This window comes from Sinocyclocheilus anshuiensis, unplaced genomic scaffold, assembly GCF_001515605.1.
Source record: "Sinocyclocheilus anshuiensis isolate Anshui unplaced genomic scaffold, SAMN03320099.WGS_v1.1 scaffold2564, whole genome shotgun sequence".
Classification (NCBI taxonomy): Eukaryota; Metazoa; Chordata; class Actinopteri; order Cypriniformes; family Cyprinidae; genus Sinocyclocheilus; species Sinocyclocheilus anshuiensis.
The window spans coordinates 94,363-107,202 of record NW_015541004.1 but is presented as its reverse complement, the minus strand read 5'-3'; the positions used below and the strand labels follow the sequence as shown (position 1 = coordinate 107,202).

At 42.6% G+C, this 12,840-nt stretch overlaps 1 pseudogene; it reads left to right on the top strand.

Annotated features, from left to right (window-relative positions):
* LOC107690230 (NACHT, LRR and PYD domains-containing protein 3-like) overlaps window positions 1-12,840 on the top strand; it is a 71,067-nt pseudogene that overhangs the window by 17,416 nt on the left and 40,811 nt on the right.

Sequence of the window (12,840 nt, the reverse complement as noted above, 5' to 3'; positions counted from 1 at the left end):
CGGCGAGGGGAGATCAGAGGACTCATAAGAGATGGAGATGGCATCCACTATCCACCGACTGAGGGTCTGTTTCGTTGCTGGAAGACCTCTCTTAGGGGGACCGTAGCAAACAAGCAGCTCCTCCACAGGGCAGCTCTGTGTACGTATGCTCGCACTGGACACATACAATTAAGCTTCTGCTGGTCTGGCTCTCCTAAGGGAGGAGGACTGAAAGCCTGAAGTACGATGGGCTGCGGTGCAGATGAGGGGACTTTAGGGACATACCCCACTCGAGGGTACAGAAATGCTTTGGCCAGACCGGGCGCAAAGTCAAGATAGGAAGGGGCCACAGATAGGGCCTAAATCCCCAACTCTCTTAAGAGAAGATATCGCCAGAAGAAAGGTAGTCTTTATCGTGAGGTGGCGATCAGAAATCTCTTCGATTGGTTCGAACTGAGGCTTACAGAGAGATTCTAGCACCACTGCCAGGTCCCACGTGGGGACGCGAGATCGTACGAGAGGCCTCAGCCTCAGCGCACCGCGGAGGAAACGTGTAACCAGAGGGCCTCTATTTGATAAAAAAAAAAAAAAAAAATTGTGATCAATTTATCCAGAATTGTGCAGCCTACTCCTATGTTTGACTGACTGTTTCTGCCATGGCATACAGTGATGGGCAAATAGTAACCCCTACTTCCCCCATACCTTTTTATAATTTATCTATATAGCCTACTATATAGTGCAAAAAAAAAATTAGGTTAGCGCATTTTTAATACAATTAAGCACTAGTCAAGTTGCAATATCAAACAGGACCACAAGGAGACGCCAAAAGATCACTAAACCTACTGCCTTGACCTGACTGTACAGGCTTCTATACGGATCCATTCAGAATCTAAAAAAACACCTTCAGGCTTCAGCAGCGTCCATTATAAAACACTCGTGCTTTTAAGCCAAATACACGCTGAAAACAAACAGACGAAGCCTCGGCCATGTCTGTACCATGGCATCCAGCCCCAGTGGAGCTGGATGAATCGAAGAGAACCAGAAAGGACAGTGCAATGTCATCTGAGTCGCAAACAAGTCCACCTGAGCCTGGCCAAAAACTGTCCATATCTGCCTCACCACCTCGGGGTGAAGCATCCATTCCCCAGGCCTCGGCCCCTGCCTCGACAGGATGTCTGCTCCCAAATAGAGATGCCCAGGAATGTAAACTGCTCTCAGCGAGAGAAGTTTGCCCTGGGACCACACAAGGATCTGGTACGCTAGTTTGTACAAACGGCGTCAGCGCAGAGACCGACTCCGCTTGCATTCACGTGATTTGTCGAGATGAGAGGCGGGCGTGGGCGCAATCATCAATCAAATTCAAAGGGAAGCCGGTGCATTCTGACCACAAACCAGTCCTCGGACCTGATCTGAGACACGACTTGTTTGAGTGTGAGCATTCTGAACTTCAGTCACATGACTGAGCGATTCAATAGGCGCAGATCTAAAATGGGACGCAAATAATCTACTAAGGGAATCAGTCTCTCGAGACTGATCTCTGGTGTGCCCAGAACGGCTAGTTCGTTGCCTTGAAGCGTCTGCACGCCGACAGGGGACGACCGAACTAGCTGCTCTGGGGACCTCCGCAGAGGCTGCGAGCCTCTCAGTGCCGCTACGTTGCCGGGCGCTGACTGAAAGATTTGCTCGCTGGAGACCGCTGCGCCCTGCAACACCGGCAGGGTTGGCAGAACGATCTCCCGTCCCGAGGGCACTGGGGGGAGACGGGCACCGTGTAATGCGGTGTGAACCTCTCTTCCCCAGAAGGGCCTGCCCTCGCTAGTCCTGCACTCAAATAGTCAGGAGCGTTTGGTCGAGGACCTCTTAGCCTGAAGGACGGTCCGCAGATCCGACTTAGGCTTCGAAGCCCCCAACCCAGAGCGCCGCTTCTGCCTCCGGTCCCGACGCGGGGGAGCACGGGCAGCAACGCTCTGCTTTTGCGTCTCCCTATGTGAGGAGCTGGTACACGGTGGGGACTGCTCCCGCCCAGCAGCCCCCGGAGCTGAGATGCGGCGAGGGAGGAACCATAACTCCGCGATATTATCAGAGTTAAGCTCCTCGCCCTCATCCAGCTCTTTAAGCAGGTCTGCCTGGTACGCCTGTAACGCCGACATCGTGTGCAGACACGCACCGGCCTCACTGCCACATTACCATAATAATCTGAGGCAGGGATGAAGAGACGGGCCAAAAAAGGCCTGGCCCACGATCTCGACACCTCAGTGTGAAGGTCTGGGAAAAATGGCAGTGGAGGTGGCGGCCTCGCGCGCAGGAAGCGTTCATCCAACTTGCTTCACTGCGGCTCAGCCTGCTTCTCGGCGGGCCAATCGATCTTTAACTTGGCCACGGCACGAGTAAGCACCTCCACTAGCTTCTCATATTGGGGCGATTGAGGGGACGAAACCTCTTCGACGTCCTCCACGTCAACCTCCTCGGAGGAAGACAGGTGGAGTATCGAGCCCTCACCCCGGGAGGAAGTAGCCGCAGAATGGGCTTCCGAACCCAGAGATCGGGCGCTGGATCTGATGGGTGAGGAAGGAGATAGGGACTCGCCCGTCTCCATTCCCTCTGCCAGATCCAACTGCGAACCCCACGAATGTAGCCGCCACTCCGACTCGACGGAAAGGCCAGCACCGCGAGGAACGCTGGCAAAGGCTCCCTCCTCAAAGAGAGCCCTCCGGGAGCGAAGCGTACGCAGTGGGAGGCGCTCGCAATGCGGGCAGCCGGCCCCCTCGAGAGCCGCCTCCGCGTGCTTCGCTCCCAAGCAAACCACGCACAGGCTGTGTGTATCCCCCTCGTGATGTAACGTGGGCAGTGAGGAACACACAACCTATAACGTGGCTTGCTCTCGCCCTTATAAAGCTTTGTCTTTGTGTGAGCTTTAGACATAGCTGGAGCTTATGATGTGAATTGAATTGAATTGTGCCTATGGAAAGCCTTCATAAAACATAACCATGACATACTGGACAAGTCAGGGGATCCCGATAACCCTTATCGTTCGACCTGTTCAAATATATATTTTTTCCTGATACTGCTAAAATGTACAATGTTTTTATATTTTTAGTGATGACTAAAACTAGTGTAAATGTTTTGCTTTGTTTTATATCATATACGATCACCTAATTCATATATTTTCATTTAAAAGAAGATAATAATATTCAGACGATTGAATGTGCACGCTTGCGTGTGAGAGAGAAGGAGGGGGGGAGAGGGTTTTTTTTTTTTAGAGGTTTTTGGGAAACATCTCATTTGAAGAATAGTCATACCTGGGGTAGGAGGAAATCTTTCTCCTGGAAAAAAATGTAAGAGGAATTGTATTTCTTTATTTATTGTTTTATCCCCAATTTATTATTAGTCATGTTACATATTTTATTTAAATGATTGTATACAACCATCAGATTATATGTGCAAGCACAAACACACATATATTGTTCTCATGATCTGATAGAATTGTCTACTTATTCTTTTATTGACCTTAAAACTAATATCTTTCTCACATCACCATACAGTGAGAGAGAGAGAGAGCAAAAATGCCCAGCCTTGGAATGCAAGCGGACACGCGGACCCCAGATGGGGCAGACCCCCCGGATGTTTAAAAAGTTCAAAAACATTCCTTAGGTCTTCATTTATCGCCTGCCATCCTCTGAAACGGTCAAACATCTGAACAAACATCATATGTCATCCCTGGAGGTCATAGGTTGACGTCGGAATTTCACATATGCTGATTTTCACATCTGGATAGGTCACGGGGTCAACACAACTGGGTGGTCGCCATGGGGGTGGGGTGCGTGGGGGAGGGGAAAGGTCACGAAGGTCAAAGCCATCAATCAAATTGACATAAACACCATGGTATCACTACTTTGACTTTTACTAAAATTGTGTAATTTACAATACCCTGGTGTTAAAAATTGTTTAGATAAAACGAGATCAAAAAACGGAGCATTTATACCTATATATTTATACCTGTATTTTCACGCCACTTATGTTTTAACATTGTACATTGCTAGGCAATGCCCTCCACTCACTGAATTAGTGGTTATCAGTTTCATAAATAAAGTCATGAGTAAAAGAAGGTGATTTAACCTGATCACACCTTTCACCTTCGCCTGATCAAACGCCTTCCGTTTCTTTATCAATGCCGCCAAAAAGTAATTGAAGAATAAGACCCTTTGTGATTTATCAAGTCATGCTCTTGTTTCTCCAAGGTCGCTGTTTTTACATCTACGGATGAAATCAGGGTCTCAACAGCAGCAATCCTCTCTTCCGCATCACCAATTCGCTGACTCATTGTTTGAAGTTGAACTGTTAGGTCATGTATTGCTTCCAGGATCGTACTAATTTTAGCGTCTATAGCACACAATATTTTCTGTCATCTTTTCCATTGCCATTAACAAGTTCAGCTCCATTTTGTCGGCTGAGGTGCAGGCCTCCATGATAATATTCTAGACATTCTCAAAAAAAGAAATCAGCCCTCCTGATAAGCTAGCAGGCACTTAAAAGGATAATTAAATGAAAATTTCTCAGAGCTCATTCGGGTTGCATCAGAGCTCTACGGCACCATCTTTCTCTCTCCCCCGAGAAATTATGTTTGATTGGCTGTGTGTGGTTGATGCTGGTAGAGTAGAAGTCTGTTGGAAAAGACTGACAGGTCTTTGTTTGGGTGCATAAGGGCAGTTTGAAACAGTGTTTGAAACTGTCTGAAACACTGCTTACCTTTGGGCTGTATTGGCTGAGTTTATGGCAGCAGTGATGAAGAGTTTTCAGCTATGCTTACAATTTCATCTCAGCTTTATATTCAGATTCTACCTCATGTGCTTCTGTTATGTGTCTGAACACAAATCATGTCTGATCAAGTGGACATCTAAAAACCAAAGGCTATTATTAAAATGTGATCAATAGTTCAAACAGTAGCACTTGTCAATTACAATACCAAGAGTTTCACATATCTAAAGAGTTTGCTTTAGATATATGTCTGACAAATGCATAAATGTAAATAAAAAAATATTTCATAGTCATGCTCAGAAAACATGTCTTTACAAATCCATCTCCTTACAGACTTGCTGGATGTCGTCTCTCTGGTCAGTGCTGTGAACATTTGTCTTCAGCACTCCAATCATCAAACTCCCATCTGAGAGAGCTGGACCTGAGTAACAATAACCTGCAGGATTCAGGATTGAATTTGCTCTCTACTGGATTAAAGAGTTCACATTGTCAACTGAACATATTGAGGTATGGCTTTCATATTGACTAATTCACTATGTTGAATTATATTAAAGAATATGTGCTTTTTAGGTGTGTACTTGTTTAGCTCTCTGAGGTTGGTGAACATGCTGTCGCATTCAGTTGTATTTTTTCCTGATAAAGGCAAAAATAACTTAAAATGCTCTGTCATTTTTGGTCATATAGATAAGAGTAATACATCATTGGAAATTGTACTTTTATTTGTATAAACTCACATGAACACCAAAACACTGTTTTTTAAAAATAATAATTTTTTAAAAATGGTGCACTTTCACAGGATGTTTGTGCACTTCTTTCTGAAACGCGTCACAATAATGAACCAAAACTCACGAAAACTTGACACTCAGACATGAGCGATGTCTATAGAACGCTTGCCTACTAAAGTGTCTACATTTAAATGAAGTAATTAATATGGAAAAAATAATAATTCTCTGATAAAGTATTCCATATGAAACCTATGCAAGGTACAGTTTTTCCCATCTGAGCTCATTATCTGTAATGTGGTCACATCCACGTGCTGTGCAGGCTATTCATATGGTAATCATCCACGTGAGCCACACGAACATGTGAAAGGCCAAATCACCTCGATAAACAAAGCAGCAAGCTTCATCAACTTCATCTAGGCTACTTTTCGTTTTTGGAAGAAGACACGCTGTGAAGAATAAGCCTTGTATTTACCTCAGAAGAAGAATTTGATGCGACATGCGTTTTGATCCAGCGGAGGTTTCTGATGAGTTAGTCATTTTTCTTATTTGCATTAGTTGACATGTTATTGTGACAAACTTGTACACATTTTACTAGTTGGACTTTTCCCAAACTATAATTCCAGACTAAAATGTGTGAAATTTTACATTTTGAAATACGATTCATTGCGTCTAATGTCGTATGACGCAAGGATGTATTTATGCTATATAATATAAAACAATACTATATAAAAGTATGAGTGTTTACACTGTAACATGTTTTATGTTATATTGTAAGAATGTTTAGACCAGTTTTTACTGTGAAATACTATTCGCAAATATTTGCTCCAAAGTAGATGTTTATAACATGCTTAACAATCATTTACTTTCTCAGATATAAAATGTTCTTTTTGTACTCTATGATAGTACATGCAAAGCATGTGTGCATCTATGACTACAAAATCATGTTTTCTGTTCAGTTCATGGAAACAAGCAGCAAACACCTTGGAGATACCAAGTTTGGTTTATTTTTTTCAACAGAAATGGGATATGTTTCCAGGAATGGCACAAAGGTGAGACTGTTTAAGTCTCTGTGTTTACATCAGTGTGCTCAATAATGTGTCTTTGACCTTCATTATGTACATTTTGATTATATTGTTTTTTAAAATAATTTTAAAACCCATTATTTTAATCTCCTCACATTCTTTCTTACCTGCCTCACAGTCACATTCCACACTGATAGGCCCATTAGGGGAGTGTATTTGTCTCTGAGGTGTGAATTACATCAATATTCATGGCCTTTGACACTCCCTCGCAACAGTCTTTCTAACACAAAACGTGTCTTAGAAAAGTTAAACCATATTAAAGAGATTGTTTTCTATGAATGAGTGGGCAGGATTTTCACATCATTTTGTAGCAAAAATTCTAGTCAACAACATCCAGTACTCAAATGTCTTGTGAACAAATGTTGTGTAAGTTTGATGGCCTTATTTCATTGAATTAAAAATATAGTTTTTTTTTTTTTTTCCACTAACCATGCATAAACTTTATTTTCTCAAAAACACAAACATGTACATCCTGGCGCCCAGTCTATTGGGTGAGGGGTCTGTGACGACTTGTTAATCTAATGAATAACTGATTTGTTAAATCAAATTAAAAATTGTGTTTTTGATTGGTCCAGACGCTACAATGTACATACATGCCGCTCACATATTATTGTAGCACAGTTTGTACTGAATACAGTGTAATCAGATTTTAGCCATTAATGTTAGAAACTGCACATAAAGTGTCCTTCCTGTTCTTGTCCCCATTTAGTTCTATTAGTCCCAGGTGTTTCCTATGTTCATTGTTTCATTAGTTCCAGGTGTTCCTCGTCTTCCCCTCATCAAGTCATGTGTTTAAAGTGTTCCCAATCCTAGTTTCTTTGTCTGCTGTTAAATGTCCTCTGAGTTCCTGTGTTTGCCCATTGCTTATTAAATTCTATGTTTGAAGAATTCTCCTGCGTCTCCTCACTCCTTCCCGAGTGTATCGTGACAGAACAGCAGACCCGTGAACAAAAGCGGCACCTTTCCTACCCGTGTTTGTTTTTCGTTTTTTGAAAAGTATTTCATTTTTCCCGTTCGTTCCTCTCCGTTGAAATGGAGGAAATGGAGCTCGCTCCAGTGTCGGCTCCAGACCCAGTGCCCGCTCCTCATATGCGCCTTCCAGACCACCCTCCAATACCCGCTACTCGTAAGCGCCTTCCAGAGCGCCCTCCAGTGCCCGCTCCTCCAGAGCGCCCACCAGAGCCCGCTCCTCCTGAGCGACCCTCAGGATCCCTAGTTTTCCCCAAGAAATTCTTTTTTGGGGGGGGCCATATACCCGTGGCCGAGCCAGCCAAGGCCACGGAGGATCCGCCATAGCCTCCTGAGCCCCCTGATCCGCCATGGCCTCCTGAGCCCCCTGATCCACCATGGCTCCCTGAACTGTCTGCTCCGCCATGGCTTCCTGATCCGCCCTCCCCCTCCCCGATGGTACTGTTACGGCGCTGGACACGCCGTCCAGGAGGGGGGCGATCTGACACGTGTATTTTCCCGTTTAGTTTCTGTTTGTCCTTATTTGGTCCTTCCTGTTCCTGTCCCCATTTAGTTCTATTAGTCCCAGATGTTTCCTATGTTCATTGTTTAATTAGTTCCAGGTGTTCCTCATCTTCCCCTCATCAAGTCATGTGTTTAAAGTGTTCCCAATCCTAGTTTCTTTGTCTGCTGTTAAATGTACTCTGAGTTCCTGTGTTTGCCCGTTGCTTATTAAATTCTATATTTGAAGAATTCTCTTGCGTCTCCTCACTCCTTCCCGAGTGTATCGTGACAGATATACACCAGCAATGCTTTTTTTTCTAAGGCAAATAAAAAAAATAAAAAAATAAATTACTTAAATGTCCTAATTTAACTAAGGTCTAATCCTGGCTTAATCTAAGCCTTGTCTGTAAAACCAGGCTAATATGTTTTTAAATTGATATGTGTACTATAGTATCATTTAAAACATGAAATAATTTGAAGCCTAATTGTAACCGAGTCAGTGGAGCTGGGATCCATTAGTGACTTTATTAAAAGAAAGAGCAGTAGTATAAACATGCAAAGGTTAATCACAAGCAATAACAATGGCCAAAGCAAAACAGAGATGTGATCGAAAACAGGCAGAGCATCAGGCAGGCAGCAAAGTATCAAACAAGGTAAACATTCCAGAGTTGTACACAAACAAAGCAATGGAGAAATATAGAATGTTCAGAAATGTCAGCTGGAGCAAAGCAAGACTTCGCAATGAAAGTATAAGAGTCTGCTGCTTAAATAGTCCAGGGAATAGGGAACAGGTGAGGTGGCAATTAGTTCCAGGTACAGGGATTATGGAAAATGGAGTCCGGGGTGATAAAGTCAATACTGAGGTGAGGGAGCCCTCTGGTGGTGAGTAGGAGGAACCACAGAGGCTATATTAGTGACAGAGCCCCCTACCCACCCACCCAGTACCATACCCCTTCCAGTCCACAAGATACTGTAACATTCTTCCCCAATGTCTGGAGTCCAGGAGATCTCGCACCTGATAGGCCTCCTCGCCGTCTACGATGATGGGCGGGGGGCCTTGGTCACCGAACTCTTTCTCCTCACCTTTCGGATCACTGGTGGTCTTGAGCAAAGACACATGGAAAATGGGAGAGATACCATAAGTGGAAGGCAAGGCAATATGACACGGGTGAGTTTTCTGATTAAATTGAAAGAACCCACATACCTGGGACGGAGATCACAAGTGGAGAGCCTGACCCACTGAGGGGCATGATACTGAGGGTTGGGACGATGGTGACAGTCAGCTTGTTCTTTCTGTCTTTTGACAGCTTATTGTAGATGAACATGTGCTTTGTTCCAAGTAGCTTCCAACAGCACACACTGAAAGGGAATTAAACCCGTTGAGGGATTGTGGAGGAAATTTTGGGCATATAGAGCCCAGAGTAGGTAGTGGCTCCAGTCTGACTGGTTCTGGTTGCAGCAGGTTCTTAAGAACCGAGCGAGCTCTTGATTCATGCGTTTAGTTTGAATGTTGGATTGGGGATTGTATCCAGAAGTGAGACTGTCATTTATTTTGAGTTGCTGACAGAAAGCTGCTCATACTAGGAAGGTGAACTGAGGTACATTGTATTCAGAGCCTATGGTCTATCAGAGTACAGTACATTGTCTCAGACAAAGTTACACAAATGTTCAGCAGTTTCGGAGGCAGTGGGCAGCTTAGGCTGGGGGTTTTATAGATATTGGTGATCAGTGAACACGGGTTATGGTGTCTGCCTGCATGGTGGGTCACCAGAAGCGATTGTTTAACAATTAAACAACAGGAGTGTGGTGGTGATTCCAGGATGGCCAGAACTTTCTTGCGGATGGAGAGTGGAACATATGTTTTGTTCAGAGGGCAGTTAGGAGGTGGTGGAGTCTGAACATTGGTTATCTCTGTCACAATATTTCATTGCACTGAAGCGAAAATTATTGTGGGTGAGATTACGGCTGGGCGATATAGTCAAAAAAATTATCACAATAATATTTTTCATATTAGTCGATATCGATAATTATCACAATAAATTTCAGATTTGTATTTCTTTCAAGTTTAAAGGCAAATTTTTGCTCTTATGTGAAAGTTGTAGAGACCAGACCGTTAATTGTGGTTTTAAACACTCTTTATGGTTAGAACATGACAAATACATTTTTGAATTCTTTACACTTTTCCAATCATTTTTCCTTAAAATAAATATCTTAATATAAAACTTTCTTAGTTTCTGCATGTTCTAATGAGTGATATTGTTTAAAATTACGAAACAGGTTTGTGTTGCCTGACTTTGATGACGCATATCTTCAGCACAGTTTGCAGTGTAGGCTGCAATATTAATATTACATTTTTTGTCTCTTAGAAATGCACATTTGACATTAGCTTGAGTTGACAGTAATAGCTTGAGTTATTATGCAGATGTAAATTTATGTTCATTATCAAAAACAGTAAGATCTGTCAAAATTGTAACAACCTCATTTTTATATGGTGAAATTTAATTATTCTGACTGTTTTGAGTTTTATTAAAATTAACCATTGGTCTTCCATAGTAGCATACATGTAGATCATGATAACCACAGTTAAAACCAAACGTATAGCACCTCAATACCATGGTAAAATAATACAACTATATGGTTTTTAGGAATTTGTATGAACAGCAGTCTAAATACATTTAGTATGAATGCACAAACGCTATAACTTAATCACAAAATACTGTAATTATATTCCATTACTCCTTTAATACATTTAATACATGTCTACATTATACAATTTGATGAATAATATAATACATTTCAATATGAATATACCATATTTCTGACACAATACCATGGTGCAGTTAGTGTTACTACAGTAAATCCATGGTAAATGATGGTGATTTGTAGATTTGAAAGCCTTCTGACTGTATCGTTGCACAGTGTTTTTCCTGTTTGTCAGTGCTGTTTCATCTGGCTTTAAACTAGAATACATTTAAACTAAATCACAGATTCGTTTGTGTTCTTCGCTGAATTCAGGCGCTTCACACTGGATCTCACAGCGCCGTTTAGTGTCACGTGACTGAGACTTATCAGCGAGTAAACGTGTCTGCTCTAGTAAGCTCACGCTGCTGTTTGAACTTTGAGCCGAGGGGGTGAATGGTCCAGTTTAAATGAGTAGCGCTGTTTCATTACGCTTTTGGTGCATAAACATTATATCGAACATTTATCGAACTCTTATCGTTTTATTGAGAAAAATATGATCACAATAATTATCAAATATTATCGTTTTATAGCCCAGCCCTAGGTGAGATAATGGGTTCATCGGGTTGAAGGTGGATAGGTCGATATGTAACGGTGAAATTGAAGTGTGTAAAGCAGGGGTGTCCAACCCTGCTCCTGGAGAGCTACCATCCTGCAGTTTTCAACTCTAACCCCAATCAAACACACCTGAACCAGCTAATCAAGGTGTTCAGGGTTGCTTGATAATTACAGACAGGTGTGCTGGAGCAGGGTTGGAACTAAAGTCTGCAGGACGGTAGCTCTCCAGGAGCAGGGTTGGACACCCCTGGTGTAAAGAATATAGCCCATCTTGCCTATCTTGGGTTGAGTCTCTTTGTGGTGCGTAAATATTCAAGATTTAGATGATCAGTCATGACAAAGAATGGATGTTTAGGCTCCTCTATCCAGTGTCGCCACTCTTAAAATGCTGCCTTTGTGGCCAGTAATTCACAGTTCCCAACATCTTAATTCTGTTTACAGTAGGGCTGAGTTTTCGAGAGAAATAAGGACATGGGAAGAGCTTAGGAGGTGTATTGTGACGCTGGGAGAGAATGGCTCTGATGCCAGTGTTAGAAGCATCCACTTCAACGATAAACAGACATTCTGGATCTGGATGGTGAAGAATGGGAACAGAGGTGAAACGGGCTTTCAGGTCTTGAAAGGATTGTAGAGCTGCTGGGTGACCAGGAGAGTCAACTTGCATGGGTTCAGGTTTGTTTGTGTTAGATGGAGTGGCTGGGCTAGTGATAATGGGTTTTGGTGGGTCTTCTTGCTCGAATCAGGTTGTCAGATCAATAATCTGATCCTGAGTCCTCCCTTCACAATATCATAGAAGTTCTGGTTGAATCTCTAAACTCAAACCTTTACAAAATAGTAGATTTAAGGTATTCTCAACCCATACTGTTTGGGCATATACCCATGCAGTGACCGGCAGTGGGTTTCTCGACATCCTATTTCTTATGTTTTTAGTGAGTTTGGTCCGTTTTTTATGTTTGATTGCTTATGACTGTAATGAACAAGTGCCTTTAGACATTGCATCAATCTACGTTAATGGAGCTTTTTCGATGTGGACTTTGATCAATTTAACTCTCCTCTGCCAAGAGATCAGGGAGGAGAAGCGATTAGTCAGCAGAAAAGGCAGTAGCATGTCAGTGTTTGCTTGTTTGTTTCTATTGTTTAGATTTTTATTTGCTGCTAGGAAGGATTATTTTGTTTACTATCTATTTCTATTTTTCAACTTTCATTATAATTTGTATTTTTATTGCTCTTATTTGTAATTAGAATAATAGCCATTGGCTAAGAATAAACTGTTGTAATTTGTCAACAAAGCAGACTTCATTCCGGCCATTGCTTCTCAGTCTACTCTTTTTATCTTGGGGTTCAATGAGACCTGGATTCGTCCAGAAGACTCAGCAACCCCTGCTGCTCTCTCTAACAACATCTATTTCTCTTACACCCCCGTCAGGTTGGAAGGGACATAGTACTTTAAGGATATGTCAGTATGTTGTCGATGATACTACCATTTTTGTATGTGTCTAACATCATTTTATATTTTCAGCTTTGGATTCTGATTCTTTTTGGGGGGGGGG